Source organism: Rhinoderma darwinii, chromosome 5 (assembly GCF_050947455.1).
Source record: "Rhinoderma darwinii isolate aRhiDar2 chromosome 5, aRhiDar2.hap1, whole genome shotgun sequence".
Lineage (NCBI taxonomy): Eukaryota > Metazoa > Chordata > Amphibia > Anura > Rhinodermatidae > Rhinoderma > Rhinoderma darwinii.
This window is the reverse complement of record NC_134691.1, coordinates 200204484-200220257: the sequence shown is the minus strand read 5'-3', so window position 1 is coordinate 200220257 and position 15774 is coordinate 200204484. Positions and strand designations below refer to the sequence as shown.

The 15774-nt window shown below is 42.2% G+C and overlaps 1 protein-coding gene across 1 annotated transcript in view; it reads left to right on the top strand.

Moving 5' to 3' along the window:
* MOCOS (molybdenum cofactor sulfurase) overlaps positions 1-15774 on the top strand; it is a 442257-nt gene that overhangs the window by 376060 nt on the left and 50423 nt on the right. The gene's annotated exons all lie outside the window — the stretch shown is intronic.

The following is a 15774-nucleotide window of genomic DNA, read 5'->3' as shown; positions in this document are numbered from 1 at the left end:
TTCAGGCAGGAGGGTACTAATAGCAAGAGTAGTCTAGTAACAGTCTAGATTCGGCACACAGATAAGTGGCAACAGGTTGTAACGTGAAGCAGAGACGTGGTGAGGAAAAATCCAAGTTCTGTACACAAATAAGTTACTAGACTAGCTGCAGGAAGCTCAATAGTCTGGAAATGAGGAAGGGCTATAATAAGCCAAAATGGTGAATCCCATAACACCAAAGAATCCAGAAAAGCAGGAATTAAGATAACCTAGACAATAGATTCAGCATTGGAGCTGTACAGTCCTAGTCAAAAGTTTTGAGACTGACACAAATTTGGGTTTTCACAAAGTTTGCGGCTTCAGTGTTTTTAGATATTTTAGTTATATGTTTCTTTGGTATACTGAAGTACAATTATAAGCACTTCATAGGTTTTTAAACTTTTATTGACAAATACATCAAGTTTATGCAAAGACTCATTATTTAGTGTTGACCCTTCTTTTTTCAAGACTTCTGCCATTCGCCCTGGCACGCTGAATATCAGCTTCTATGCCAAATCTTAACTGATAGCAACCCATTCTTGCCTAATCAGTGCTTGGAGTTTATCACAATTTCTGTGTTTTTGTTTGTCCATCCACTTATTGAGGATTAACCTCTTGACACCGAAGGACGGATATATCCGTCCTCTGCAGCTGCTAGTTCGCGCAGGAGGATGGATATATCTGTCCTCTGATCGCATGGGTACTGCCAGTGTACACACGCGATCAGCAGCAGGAGCACGGCTGTTATACACAGCCTGGCTCCTGCTGCAACTGCCGGAATCGAAGCGTGCTCCGATTCCGGCAGTTTAACCCAATAAATGCCACTGTCAATAGCGACAGCGACATCTAATGTCTTTGACAGAGGGAGGGAGCTCCCTCTGTCACCCCATCAGCGCCCACGCAAATAAATTGCGTCGGGTTTTCATGGCAGCCGGGGGGCCTAACAAAGGCCCCCAGGTCTGCCTTCAGCAAAATGCCGTTTAGGCCATGCCGGAGGCATGGCCTAATAGATTACCTGTCAGTTTTACACTGACAGGCAATAATGCTTTGGTATACTAAGTATACCAAAGCATTATATATGCAATCAGCAGATCGCATAGTGAAGTCCCCTGGTGGGACAAAAATAAATAAATGTAAAGCAGTTAAATAAAGTTTGTGAAAAAAAATAAAAATAATTGACAGTCAAAATCAAATAAAAAATTTTTTGCCCAAAAAGTGGTTTTATTTAGTAAAAGTGTCAAAACAAATAACATATACACATATATGGTATCCCCACGATCATAACAACTTGAACAATAAAATGAACACATTAATTAAACAGCCGGATGAATGGCGTCCAAAAAAACGCAAAAAAACAACGGCAAAATTCTCTCTTTTCTCCCATTGCCCCCATTAAAAATTAAAGTTAATCTATAAGTCCTATGTACCCCAAAATAGTACTAATGAAAAATATACATTGGCCCGCAAAAATCAAGCCCACATACAGCCACATTGACGGAAAAATAAAAAAGTTACGGCTCTTGGAATGCAGCGATGCAAAAACAAGTAATTTTTTTCTAAAAGGGTTTTTATCGTGCAAACGTAGGAAAACATATAAAACCTATACATATTTGATATCCCCGTAATCGTGCCGACCCATAGAATAAAGTTAACATGTTATTTACGCTGCATAGTAAACGGTGTAAATTTATAACGTGAAAATCAATGCTGGAATAGCTGCTTATTTTCAATTCTCTCCTAAAATAAAGTTAATAAAAGTTAATCGATATATTATAAGCATCTAAAAATGGTACAATTACAAAACACAACTCGCCCCGCAAAAAACAAGCCCTTATACGGCTATGTCGACGGAATAAAAAAAAAGTTCCGACTCTTGGAATGCGACCGTGAAAAAACAAAAATAATCCTTGGTCATTAAAGCGCCAAAATGGCCTGGTCATTAAGGGGTTAACCACAGGTTCTCAATGGGATTAAGATCTGGGGAGTTTCCTGGCAATGGACCCAAAATTTTAATGTTTTGTTCACCGAGCCACTTAGTTATCACTTTTGCCTTGTAACGTGGTGCTCCATCATGCTGGAAAAAGCATTGTTCATTACCAAATTGCTCCTGGATCGTTGGGAGAAGTTGCTCTTGGAGGATGTTTACATACCATTCTTTATTCATGGAAGTGATCTTAGGCAAGTCTTCCCTTGGATGAAAAGCAACCCCCACACATGAATGGTCTCAGGATGCTTTACTGTTGGCATGACACAGGACTCATGTTAGCGCTCGCCTTTTCTTCACCGGACAATCATTCTTCCAGATGTCCCAAACAGTCTGAAGGGGGCTTCAACAGAGAAAATAACTGACCAGTCCTCTGCAGTCCAACATTCAAACAAGAATTTTATACATTTACATATTCTTTTGTTTTAGGAAATTAACTAAGCCTGTTACTGCTGTGAATATATATATAGAGGAAGGAATAATTATAAGATATAATTTTTAATTATTAAATTATTTTAAAAATGGAATAACAATGATGATATGGTTATTGCTATCAGACCGTATAGCATATACACAGTTAAGTAGTCAATTTGCCAGTTATTGATTTCCGTTCCAATTTAGATACAGCAGGATAGCTCAAGATCAGTGGAGTTTCACAGTGGATTCTACCTGTCCCTATAGCCTAATATATTCCTAGCTGTTGACAACGTGCCGGGCAACCGTTCTGAAAAGAACGACCCCGTTGTCTCTGGAACCTGTCCCTGTTCTACAGTCAAATTCTGACTACAGCTCCTATGCGTTTCACCGGGTTTGCTGGCTCATCAGGGTGATAGTGAGCATGACGGCGTGATAAATCATATGGCCAGCTCCAGCGGTAGGCTATTCAACAGATTTAAAGTTCTTCTTGTAAAAAAGGCTTGCCGCCTCTGGAGTTTGAACATTTAGTGCCCCCTTGTCTTTTAGGGGATTTACATGGAACAGGTTTTATTTATACAAGTTAATCATCTTCCCCCTCATTTGTCTCTTTTCAACGCTAAATAGGTTTAATTCTTTTAATCTTTTCTCATAACTTAGATTCTCCATGCCCCTTATTAGTTTAGTTGCTCTCCTATGTATTGTTTCCAATTCCAGGGCATCCTTTCTATGAACTGGAGCCCAGAACTGAACTGCATATTCTAGATGAGGCCGCACTAAGGCTTTGTAAAGTGGTAATATTATATCCCTGTCCGCGAGTCCATCCCTCTTTTAATACACGACAATATCTTGCTGGCCTTTGTAGCAGCTGATTGACATTACATGCTGTTATTTAGTCTATGATTTACAAGTACACCCAGATCCTTCTCAACAAGTGACTTTCTTAGTTGTACTCCCCCTAGGACATATGATGCATGCAGATTGTTGGTACCCAGATGAATAACCTTACATTTATACATATTAAACCTAATTTGCCAAGTGGATGTCCAAACACTCAGTTGGGGGGATTATTAGCTTTTCTATGGCAGTTACCTGGCGTAGAAAGTCCCAAAAGGGACAAAAGTCACAATTTGCCATAATAATTGGTACTCTAGTGCCATTTCCAAGGCTCACAGCACTTTTCCTAGTGGAGCTTAGAGGAAGGGGGTGGGGCCATCCACTGCCTGACAAATTCATGATAATTTATGCCTGAAACTGGCGCAAATTATGGTGCAAATCTATGCATGACTGATGTAGATTTTACTTTCTGGTGCACGGACGGCCAAAAATGAACATTTTCCATAGACTGAACAATACTACATAGTTTGGTGTCATCTGCAAAAATAGAAACAGTGCCATTAATCCCATTCTCTATATCATTAATAAATAAGTTGAATTATAGTGGTCCCAGCACTGAAACCTGGGGTACACCACTTATAACCAGGGACAATTCAAAGTAGGAATCATTTACCACAACTCACTGGGACATGAAAAAAACCCTGTGGTACCTAAAATGTTTGTCAAAGTTTTAGATTTATTGTTTGTTTTATCATCTATTTACTTTTCTATGTTAGGGGGATGTGCGCTTTTATAAAGAGAACATGTGGGATTATCACAGAAATGTAGCTTGCCTATTAATTAATGAATTACATAGTTACATATGTTGAAAAAAGACAGAGGTCCATTAAATTCAACCATTCTCAACCAACTAAACGTCATGCAATGCTTGATTAGTTCTAACCCTCAATGCTATTTGTCAGTAAATAATCATCTAGCCTTTTTATAAATGTTAACACAGTATCTGCCTTTACTACCTCTTGTGGTAGGGCATTCCATAGTTTGACTACTCTAACTGGAAAGAACCCTGTCCTATATGGATGTCTGAAATGTCTTTCTTCCACATGTATTCAAGAGTGATATAATATTTATAGTACTTTCAGTCAAACACCATTCTAGGAAAGCATTAAACACACAGACTTATAATTATGTCATACTGGATATGCAGTCAGCAGGGTAGTTCTCTTCCTATGAAGAAAAGGTACAATTGCTAGGTGACCATCTGTTTTTAAGAGGGAAAAAGTGATGCTGAGGGTGCAGGGCTCCAAAATGCCACAGCATCACCCAATAACCAGTAAAAGCCACAGCACACCCCTCCATAAGCAGTAACTGCCTTCCATAAAAAGTGACCATATGTAAAATCAAAGTATTAGCCCATAAATAAGACAGCCATCACCTAACACCTTCAGATGTGGGCATTTTCTTCTTTCTTTGTGGACTCTACTGAGAAATTGATCAGCCACGGCATTGATGCAGGGCATTAGCATCTCAGAAAGTCCTTTATAATTCTAGTGGGTCCACAAGGAATGGGTGGCAGCAGAAACATAGATAGCGCTTTAGTGCAGGCTTCTTGTCACCCCTATCAAATAGGATGTCATGATCAACCAACGTGGCGGCCACATTCTCATACTTCAATGGCTGGCAGCTGCTCTATTTTTATTCTGTATTATTCCCCGGAACATGGCTCAAAGAGAATTGTTGCATCCAAATTCAGAACTATTCCAACAAATTTTGGACTGTTATAAACTAGGGAACTAGGGCTATGTATTATAAGTTAGTATTTGAGTACATACTGGAGCATATTTATTAATAATGTCTTAAAGATAACCTAAAAGGAATAGGTGCAAGGCTGATGAATTGCCACATTTTTCAATGACGCGCAGGCTGTTTCATAGATCTGGCACATTTTGGTACATGTTCGCCACCTTTCAGTTCTATACACCACATATTTGGTGGTATACTTGAGACCAGTACTGTGCGCCACAAAACTGGTGCATGTCAGTGATAATTCTGGCACATTTCACGACTAGTCAAATCCACATATTCCAAGTATGCGACCCAAAATGGTAAGCATGTCGCAAATCAATGAGCTTTTAGGCACGAACATTAATCAATTTGGCCATCAACATATGCGCCAAGAAAATAGGTGCACAAAACGCCGGAACCAAGGTGCAAAGACGATAATAAATCTGCCTTATTGTGTTCTGCTGTGAATAAGCAGTAGTTCTGTTTGGCTCATTAACACCTTAACCCCTCAACGACGAATGACAGATATATCCGTCACAAGCAGGAGCTAGTTCCCGCACCGTAACGGATATATCCATTACTCTGATCTCCAAGGTACTGCCACTGTACTCACGAGATCAACAGCACGGCTGTTATACACAGCCAGGCTCCTGCCGTAACTGCCTGAATTGGAGAGTAGTCCGATTTGCTGCAATTTAACCCCATAAATTCCACAGTCAATAGCGCCCGCGGCCTCTAATGTGTTTGACAGAGGGAGGAACGTGATGGGTTTCCATGGCAGCCGGGGGCCTAGCAAAGACCCCCAGATCTGCCTTTAGCAACCGCCTATTACACCATGCCAGAGGCATGTCCTAAAAGATTGCATGTCAGTTTTACACTGGCAGGCAATAATGCTTTGGTATACCAAAGCATTATATCTGCGATCAGAAGATGGCAACGTGATGTCCACTAGTGGGACTAGAAAAAAAAAAAGTTAAACAGTTAAATAAAGTTTAAGAAAAAAAAAAAAAAAGATTACAGTCAAAATAAAATAAAACCACTTTTTTTTCCATAGAAAGTAGTTTTGTTTAGTAAAAGTTAAAAGAGGGAAAAAAAAACAACAACACTTACACGTATATGGTATCAACGCGATCTTAATGTTTCAAACAATGACGCTAATATATTAATTAAACTGCCAGGTGAACGGCATCCCAAAAAAAAAACATGGTAAAATTACTTTTTTTTTACATCCCCCCCCAAATTAAAATATAACTTAATCAATAAATCCCATATACACCAAGATAGCACTAATGAAAACTACACCTTGTACCGCTAAAAAATAAGTAATGTTTTGTTTTTTAACCACTTCCTGATTAGAGGCTTTAACCCCCTTCCTGACCAGGCCCATTTTCAAGTTTTAGACATGTGCCAATAGCAATTGTTCTTCTATTACTCTTCCAACCTACATGTATTTGGTCTTGTTTTTCTCAAAACAGGTTGGGTTTCCATATTGTGTAAAAAGCAAATAATAGATATATTTTACTTTTTAAAAAACATAAGAAGGAAAAAAGGGAAATAAATTAAAAAAATATGTGAATATATGAATTTAGGTGATATTTTTTGACATCTGGTGCATAGATAGATAGATATTTCAAAGAAGAAAAACTGTCACGCAGGTGAGCTCCAGTGTGCACGCTGTCAATAGGATAGCTAATCCAGCATCAATATGGTCAAGGAGGACACAGCACCACGCAGACTCTTTAGCAGTGTAAAAAAGTTGCAGTATATTTATTCAGACAGATACATCAAAAAAGTGCATACAGAGCTGAACTTTTTTGATGTATCTGTCTGAATAAAGCTACAGCAACTTTTTTACACTGCTAAAGAGTCTCTGTGGTGCTGTTTCCTCGATAGATAGATAGATAGATAGATAGATAGATAGATAGATGTAACTCTGAAAGACTGGGCTCGATTGCAAACTTTTGACTAGGGCCCCCCTCCCCTGGGTATCACACAACCCCCCCCCCCCCTTGTATGTAGTGCCACCCTGTAGATTACGCCACACAGCGCCACCCTATAGATAGCACCATACAGCCCCCTGTAGATAACGCCTTACAGCCCCCCTGTAGATAACGCCATACAGCCCTCCCCCTGTAGATAACGCCATACAGCCCCCTGTAGATAATGCCATACAGCCCCCCCTGTAGATAACGCCATATAGCCCCAAACCCCCCCTGTAGATAACGCCATACAGCCTCCATGTATATAATGCCATACAGCTCCCATATAGATAACGCCATACAGCCTCCCCCTGTAGATAACGCCATACAGCCCCCCCTGTAGATAACGGCATACAGCCCCAAACCCCCCTGTAGATAACGCCATACAGCCCCCCCTGTAGATAACGCCATACAGCCCCAAACCTCCCTGTAGATAACGCCATACAGTCCCAAACCCCTCCCTGTAGATAACGCCATACAGCCCCCCTGTAGATAACGTCATACAGCCCCCCCTGTAGATAACGCCATACAGCCCCCCTGTAGAGAACACCATACAGCCCCAAACCCCCCCCCCCCTGTAGATAACGCCATACAGCCCCAAAACCCCTGTAGATAACAGCATACAGCCCCCCCTGTAGATAACACCATATAGGGGATACATGTGTGATAGCTGGCAGCGATAAGGAGAACTGGGGACCGAAAGTCCCCTGAAGTTCTCCATGACAAACCTCGGACTTCCGGGGTCTGCGCAGTTCAATAAAAACTAAAGGAGCGCTGGTCACGCATGTGCACAGGCGCGACTGGTGCACAATTCATTTCTATGGAGCTGCCGACAGACCCCGGAAGTCCGAGTTTTCTCATGGAGAACTTCAGGGGACTTTCGGTCCCCCGTTCTCCTTATCGCTGGGCTACGGCTGCTACAGCGGTAGTTACGCCACTGGATAGATAGATAGATAGATAGATAGATAGATAGATAGATAGATAGATAGATAGATAGATAGATAGATAGATAGATAGATAGATAGATAGATAGATAGATGGATAGATAGACGGATAGATAAATGGATGGATAAGTAGAGATAATTATATTTATTGGAGAGAAGAAAAAAAAAAGTGAGTTTTATTACTTAATGTTCTCCCTCCTTGCCAGGAGAGGGAGAAGTTACAGGGAGGGGGGGCAGTGACATGAGGGGGAATGGAGGGTGCCGCAAGAGAGGGCAGGAGGTGCCGCAAGTATGGGGAAGCGCCGCCGACGTGAAAGTATTGTAATCATTGTGACAACCTGTCACAATGATCACATGCCCAAAGACGATGCTGATTGGTCTCTGGGCAGAGTTCCGTGATGTCAGTTGTCTGGAGAGAGCTGTATCAAGGAGCTAAATGCTGCTACAAAGCGGAAAAAATTATAAATCTGCAGGACGTTCTGAAACGTCCCTGCAGAGTTAATTGCGGACCGCCCGAACGTTTTTATTGTGCAAACGTTGGGAAAAAATATAAAACCTTTATATATTTGGTAGTCCCGTAATCGAGCTGACCCATAGAGTTAAGGTAACCTGTTATTTATGCCGCATAGTGAACGGCATATATTTATAATGTGAAAAACATTGCTGGAATAACTGTTTATTGTCAATTCTTTCCTAAAATAAAGTTAATAAAAGTTAATCAACATATTATATGCATCCAAAATGGTCCAAGTGAAAAATACAACTCGTCCCACAAAAAACAAACCAATACCAGATCAGCGTTGTAGAGGGTGGAGGGGAACTGGTGACAGATTCTCTTTAATGTGCCTGCAGCCCAGCTCATGCACAGGCTGAATTCACACATGCCAATCTTGCGGCAATAATATTTCTCCTGAGGCCATGGTGAAGTCAAGATAACTTTTTTGGTCAGGATCACCTGGCTTTGTGTGTCAAGCCAGCTGGAAAGATGAGGGTAAGAACACACCCCAATGTGGTGACTAATGACCACACAATTAACAGTGAAATTGTATGTCCATTTGCCTGCGCATGAGTGCCGCCTCGTTTGTTCTTACCCTAAATCCATGATACCTATGATATTAAATTGGCACTGCTTGTACTGGCAGGGCTTTTCTTGTTCTAGCAATGACCGAGTCAGTGAAGCAACAGTGGGAGCCTGATCCCCTGAGAAATAATTATTTGTGTCACCAGTTTGAGCATATGAACAAAGCATTGAGCGCTTGTCAGAGTTTTTTCCCTAAACATTGCACAGAGATAATAAAAATCATAACAGAATACATAAAACTCTGTTTGTGTAATGCTGGGAAATAACGCAGGCTACAATACAATACTAATGAACTCAGGTCTTTACAGCTGCAGCCACACAGTGACAATGGATCTTTCACCTGTGCTGTCACAGCGCCTCATCATCGGGTGATCAATTTACTCTTTGCCCCCCAGAAAATTGTAGGTTTTTGCAAAATCCCATTACCATTAGAGCAAGCGATGAAGAGAACAAGAGGTTTTGAACATGGGTTAAGTTTGGATTTAAATTGTCAACAAAAAAATCCATTTAACCCCTTCCCCCTGCTTGCATTCTGGGCCCTAATGACCAAGCCATTTTTTACGTTTTTCCATCGTCACATTTGAAGAGCTATAACTATTTTATTGTTCCGCCGATGCAGTTTTATGAGGGCTTGTTTTTTGCGGGACGACTTGTAGTTTTTATTGGTAGCATTTGAGAGTAGATGCGACTTTTTGATCACTTTTTATCAAGTTTTTTTTAAGTCAGGATTAACAGAAAAGCAATTTTTCCATTGTTTTTTTATTTTATTTTTTACAGCGTTCACCGTGCGGGTTAAATAATGTAACAGCTTTATAGTTGGGGTCGTTACGGACGCAGCGATACCAAATATGCATAACCTTTTTGCTTTATTGTGTTTTTTTAAATAATAAAGCAGTTTGTAAGGGAAAAAAGTGGGGTTTTCATTTTTTTTTCACATTTTTTTTTATTAACTTTATTCAACTTTTTTTTTTTTACTTGTCCTACTAGGGGACTTTCATATGCGATCATCCGATCGTATTTATAATACACTGCAATACTTTTGTATTGCAGTGTATTACTGCCTGTCCGTTTAAAACGGACAGGCATCTGCTAGGTCATGCCTCCGGCATGACCTAGCAGGCATTCATTACTGGCAGACCTGGGGACCTTTATTAGGCCCCCGGCTGCCATCACAGACACAGACACTCGGCGATCTTATCGCCGGGTGTCGGTGGGATGAGAGAGAGCTCCCTCCCTCTCTCTAAAACCACTCAGATGCGGTGCACACTATTGTGCACCGCATCTGAGGGGTTAAACGGGTGAGATCGATACGAATATCGATCTCACCCGGCAGAGCAGGGACGCCCCCAGCCCTCAGCTGCCTCTGGCAGCTGAGAGCAGGGAGATTTCACGGCTCCCTGCTCTGTTTACTTTATTCTAATGCAGCGCCGTGGAATAGCGGCGCTGTAGAATAAAGCCCATTAAGGGGTTAATATAGTTAGTCTAATATATTTAACTTTGTTGTTAATTCTAATATTTACATTTTGGTAAAGGTAATATTCCTGTAACACAATCAAGAAGAAAATTCTAATTGGCTAGACACAAGGGTAAACAAAGTAATGCAACAATGCAATATTGGACAATCTAAAAAAAACTATGATTTAAGTGAATTGAATTAAATAAAACAAGCAATTAAAGTACAAAGAATTACTCTTGCTTTCAAGTTACTAAGCTGACTTTGTTTTTTTTTTTCCAATTTCACTAAAGTTCTTCCAAAGTAACATAAAGATCTTGAACACTTTATAACTTCATATAACTTCATATGATTATTGTTGGTTGCTGTGGTTGGTTGCTTTTCGGTAAGGCCTCATGCAAACGACCGTAGCCATGTGCACGGCCATGATTTCCGGGTCGGCCGGCCACGGAGTGACAGCCGCGAGCCGCCCGCAAATCGCAGGCTATGCACATGGCCGCGGCCATTATTTTCAATGAGCCCAGACCGCAGAACACGGCCGTAATAAGGCTTGCCCGTTCTTTCTGCGATCCGGACTCCGGGGCCATGCACGGACCGTCGGTCGTGTGCATGGCCCCATAGGAATGAATGGGGCCGCAATTCTCCTGTGGATTTTCGGGGGAATTGCGGCCGCAAAAGCACGTTCGTGTGCATGGGGCCTTACTGTATATATTGCCTTACTACATTTCATATATATTCTAAGTGTTCTGCTTATTTACTACCATTTATCCATAAACTAGTACGTCTGTTTTTGACTTGCAAGCAGCGTCAGACTGGCCCACCGGAGGACCAGAGGATCCTCCGGTGGACACAGGCAGCAGCAAGCTGCTTTTATCTGGCAGTGGAGCAGAGAGACATTGACTCCCTGCCCCACTGCTTAGCGCTGTGTGGCGCTATCTACTAGGGAGGGCTGTGTTGTGCTACCTACTAGGGGGGCTGTGCGGCACTATACAGGGAGAGGGCGCTATATCTACTAGGGGGGGCTGTGTGTGGCACTATCTACAAGAGGGGTGCTGTGTGGCACAATCTACAAGAGGGGGGCTTTGTGTGGCACTATCTACAAGAGGGGGGCTGTGTGTGTGGCACTATCTGCAAGAGAAGGGGCTGTGTGTGGCACTATCTACAAGAGGGGGGCTGTGTGTGGCACAATCTACAAGAGAAGGGGCTGTGTGTGGCACTATCTACAAGAGAAGGGGCTGTGTGTGGCACTATCTACAAGAGAAGGGGCTGTGTGTGGCACTCTCTACAAGAGGGGGCTGTGTGTGGCACTATCTACAACAGGGGGGCTGTGTGTGGCACTATTATTATTGTGGGGCCTAAAGGGGGTACTGTTATAGTGTGTGGCACCGAGGGGGTTTTGTGTGTTTATTTTGGTATATTCTTACTGTATTTTAATCATACCTTACTATGTGTGTCTCATTGCTCCAACTTTTTTAACATTCTTTCTGGAAACATCGTTGTATTGTTATTTTGACCTTGCGGTATCATGTTTTTGTGCAGTAACGTATTGTGAGACAGGTGACTTTTGACATTTGACTTCTGACCCGTTTTTTGGCGGGTTCTCTTGCTTTTTTGATTGACAGCTAATTATTCATTGTGTTTGTACTTAAGCCTCTGTAAACCGCACTTCTGTATTGGCCTGATGAAGACGCCGGTCCGGCGTTGAAACGCGTAGTCCCTTTTACGATTAAATACCATTTATGTTGAATACCATGCTTTATTATTAATAGGAGCGCCTTTGGTCCCTTTTTTTTCCTCTTTTGTTACTTGAATTTGACAGAAAATCCTATTTTTATTGTGGTACGGACCCGGCAGCAGCTCTTGATATACATCTCTCCCCTCGTTGTTGACACCTGCCAGTGTCTATAACCCAAGGTGAGCACCTTTTACCATTCTATTTGGCTCTAATCCATCCTGCTTTTATTGCACTATGTGGCGCCGTGTCTCGTTTCCTCTTCAATAGTTTATAATGTGTCAAGACCTGGTGGTAAAACTCCAACCTCTCTGACACCTATTTTCCCCTATGGGAGGAATCAGGTTTTTTTTAAGGCTGGGTATTCATGTCGCGTTCAAAATGCATTATTCGCTGTAATTTTTGTAAAAAACACGCCATTTGGAACAAACTTTTGCAAGATCACAGCAAAAGGGCATGGTTTTGCCGCAATTCGCAGCTAAAATTTAAATCGATTTGTGAACTTAACCGAAAGACAAAAATTTAATGTACACTGTTCAGCCATAACATTGAAACCACTGACAGGTGAAGTGAATAGCATTGATTATCTCCTTAAAATGTTACCTGTCAAGGGGTGGGATATATTAGCCAGCAAGTGAACAGTCCGTTCTTTGAAGTTGATGTGAGTGACTTTGACAAGGGCCAATTTGTGATGGCTAGATGACTGGGTCAGAAAATCTCCAAACTGGGAGGTCTTGTGGGGTTCTCCTGGTATTTAGTGGTTAGTACCTATCAAAAGTGGTTGACGGAAGGACAATCGGTGAGCCGGCTACAAGGCTAGCCCATCTGTTCCAATCCCACAGAAGAGCTACTATAGCACAAGTTGCTGAAAAAGTTAATGCTGGCTATGATAGAAAGGTGTCAGAACACAAGGAATCACAACTTGTTGCATTTGGGACTACATAGCTGCAGACTGGTCAGAGTTTCCATGATGACCGCTGTCTACTGTCCAAACCCCCTTAAATATCTTCATGAGCATCAGAACTGGACCATGGAGCAATTGAAGAATGTGGCTTGGCATAATAAATCACGTTTTCTCCCGTCATCATGAGGACAGCTGGGTGCGTGTGCGTCGCTTACATGGGGAAGTGATGGCACCAGGATGCACCATGGGATGAAGGCAAGCTGGTCAGAGGCTGTGCGATGTTTTGGGCAAAGTTCTGCTGGGAAATCTGGGGTCCTGCCATTCATGTGTATGTTACTTTGACATGTACCAATAACCTAAACATTGTTGCAGACCAAGTACACCCCTTCATGGTAATGGTATTCCCTAATAGCAATGACCTCTTCAGCAGGATTATATGCCCTGCTACACTGCAAAAAAAAGTAAGAATGGTTTGAGGAATATGACAAAGAGTTACAGGTGTTAGCTTGGCATCCAATTTCCGCAGAACTCAATCCGATCGAGCATCTGTGGGATGTGCTGGAAAAACAAGTCCGATCCATGGAAGCTCCACCTCGCAACTTAAAGGACTAAGGTCTTACGCACAAGACCATATTCGTTTTGCGTTCCACAATACCATGGGTCTGTTGTACTCTGTCAGACCGCAGAAAACCATTGTTTTACATCCGTGAGTCATCCGGACTCACGGACAACAGTTCACAGTTATTGGTGAATCCGCAAATCCGAACCATAAATGACTTGTCCTGAGTTTTTTTGGTCTGGATTTGCCTCCCCGCTCCAATCCGTGTATATCACGGTCGTGTTCATGGGGCCATAAAAAAGAATGCAAAAATGCAGATAAATTGCGGCCGCAAAAATACAGTCATGTGCATGAGGCTTGCAGGTCACAATCTTGAGTAAATGTGAAATCTTATTAAATTATTTGTGATGTTATTCATTGCAAGGTAGTTTTTTGATATTTGGTTTAGTTTTTGTTGCTACTTTAGCATCAGACTTTTGTGTTTCATTAGGAATTGATCACATCATTCTTAACCTCCTTTGTAATAGTATATCCCCAGTAGCAGTGCATTCCCACCCTGGGATGTATTATAGGAGTCAGATCACAAAGGCACAGCAGTTGTGCCAATGCAGCTGCCCCTCATAGCCCCACTGTAACGTTGGGAAAAATGGGAGCTGACACTTTTAGTACCCATGCAGTCCAGAGTGAGACCAGGCAGACTGTGCAGGGTCCACTGAATAGCCAGAAGGCTTAGGCTATGTTCACACAGAGTATTTTGGGGAGGAATATCTGCCTCAAAGTTCCAAACGGAATTTTGAGGCAGATATTCCTCCCCCAAAATACTCCGTGTGAACAGCAATTATCGCGCCGTTTTTCGCCCGCGGCCATTGAGCGCCGCGGGCATAAAACACGCTTTCTCCTGCCTCCCATTGAAGTCAATGGGAGGTCGGAGGCGGAAGCGCCCGAAGATAGGGCATGTCGCTTCTTTTTCCCGCGAGGCAGTTTTACTGCTCGCGGGAAAAAGACGCCGACGCCTCCCATTGAAATCAATGGGAGGCGTTCTCGGGCCGTTTCTGCCGAGTTTTGCGACGCGGTTTCCGCGTCAAAAAACTCGGCAAAAGACCCCGTGTGAATACTGCCTAACTCTTCAGCCAGACTCCCCCCCATGGCTTCTGTTTGCTTACTCATGGCTTGAGCTTTATAATCTTCTGTGATGTTTGACATTATCTTTCACTTCCCAAGGCTATTTAAACTTGGATTTTTTCCTCTGCCATATACCAGGTGTAGACTCACCGATCCTCTAGTTTTCCTGTTCTAGTTTGCTTACTCCGCTGCCTTGCCTGTGAGCTTGACACGGACTGTCTCTTGACTACGCTTCAGCCTGCTGCTTTGTTCTTAGCACTCGTAGTTTCCTATCTTGACTTTTCTGATCCTGCTGCATTTTTAACAGAAACCTCAACTGCACTAATGACTAATCAGATGTATTTAACTGAGGGTGTATTCACACTGCGCGATTTTGCTTTTTTTTTTGGCGTGCAGGCAAAAACCGCACCGAAAAACGCATGCAGGTTGGAGTTTTGTCAAATCACGGTAAAATACAAGCGTTTTTCAGTGCAGTTTTCGGCTGTGCTCCAAAAATATCCCCGATTCTGCCTACATTTAATTTGGGTTCCTAGGAAATTACTAATGATAGAACCAATACATGGTAAAAAAAAAAACAATTAAAGGGGGAGGAGGAAATATCATAAGAGATAGTCAAAGCTTGTTCAGGAACTTTTTTGGCCAAAGAAATAAGATCCCCCCTCAGGCCTTTTCAGTTTGGAGATTGCAGGCATTAATCGTTTCTGCCTCTCAGGGACTGAGAGGCAGAGTATGTAGGGGTTGGCAGTGGGAACAGGGGGTAGTTCATGTATAAAACAATTATGTGTTTCCGTAGACAATGTGAAATTTTTGTTTTAACCCTTTTTTGGGGAGTATAAAAACAGGACCGGATTATGATTGGTGCAAGTCTAAGAGTCCAAAATGTATATAAGGGTGGATGCAGAAACTAGTAAGGGTAGTTTATGTGGTTGGTGGCTCTGGTGGGTCGAAGCTGAAGTTGTCTG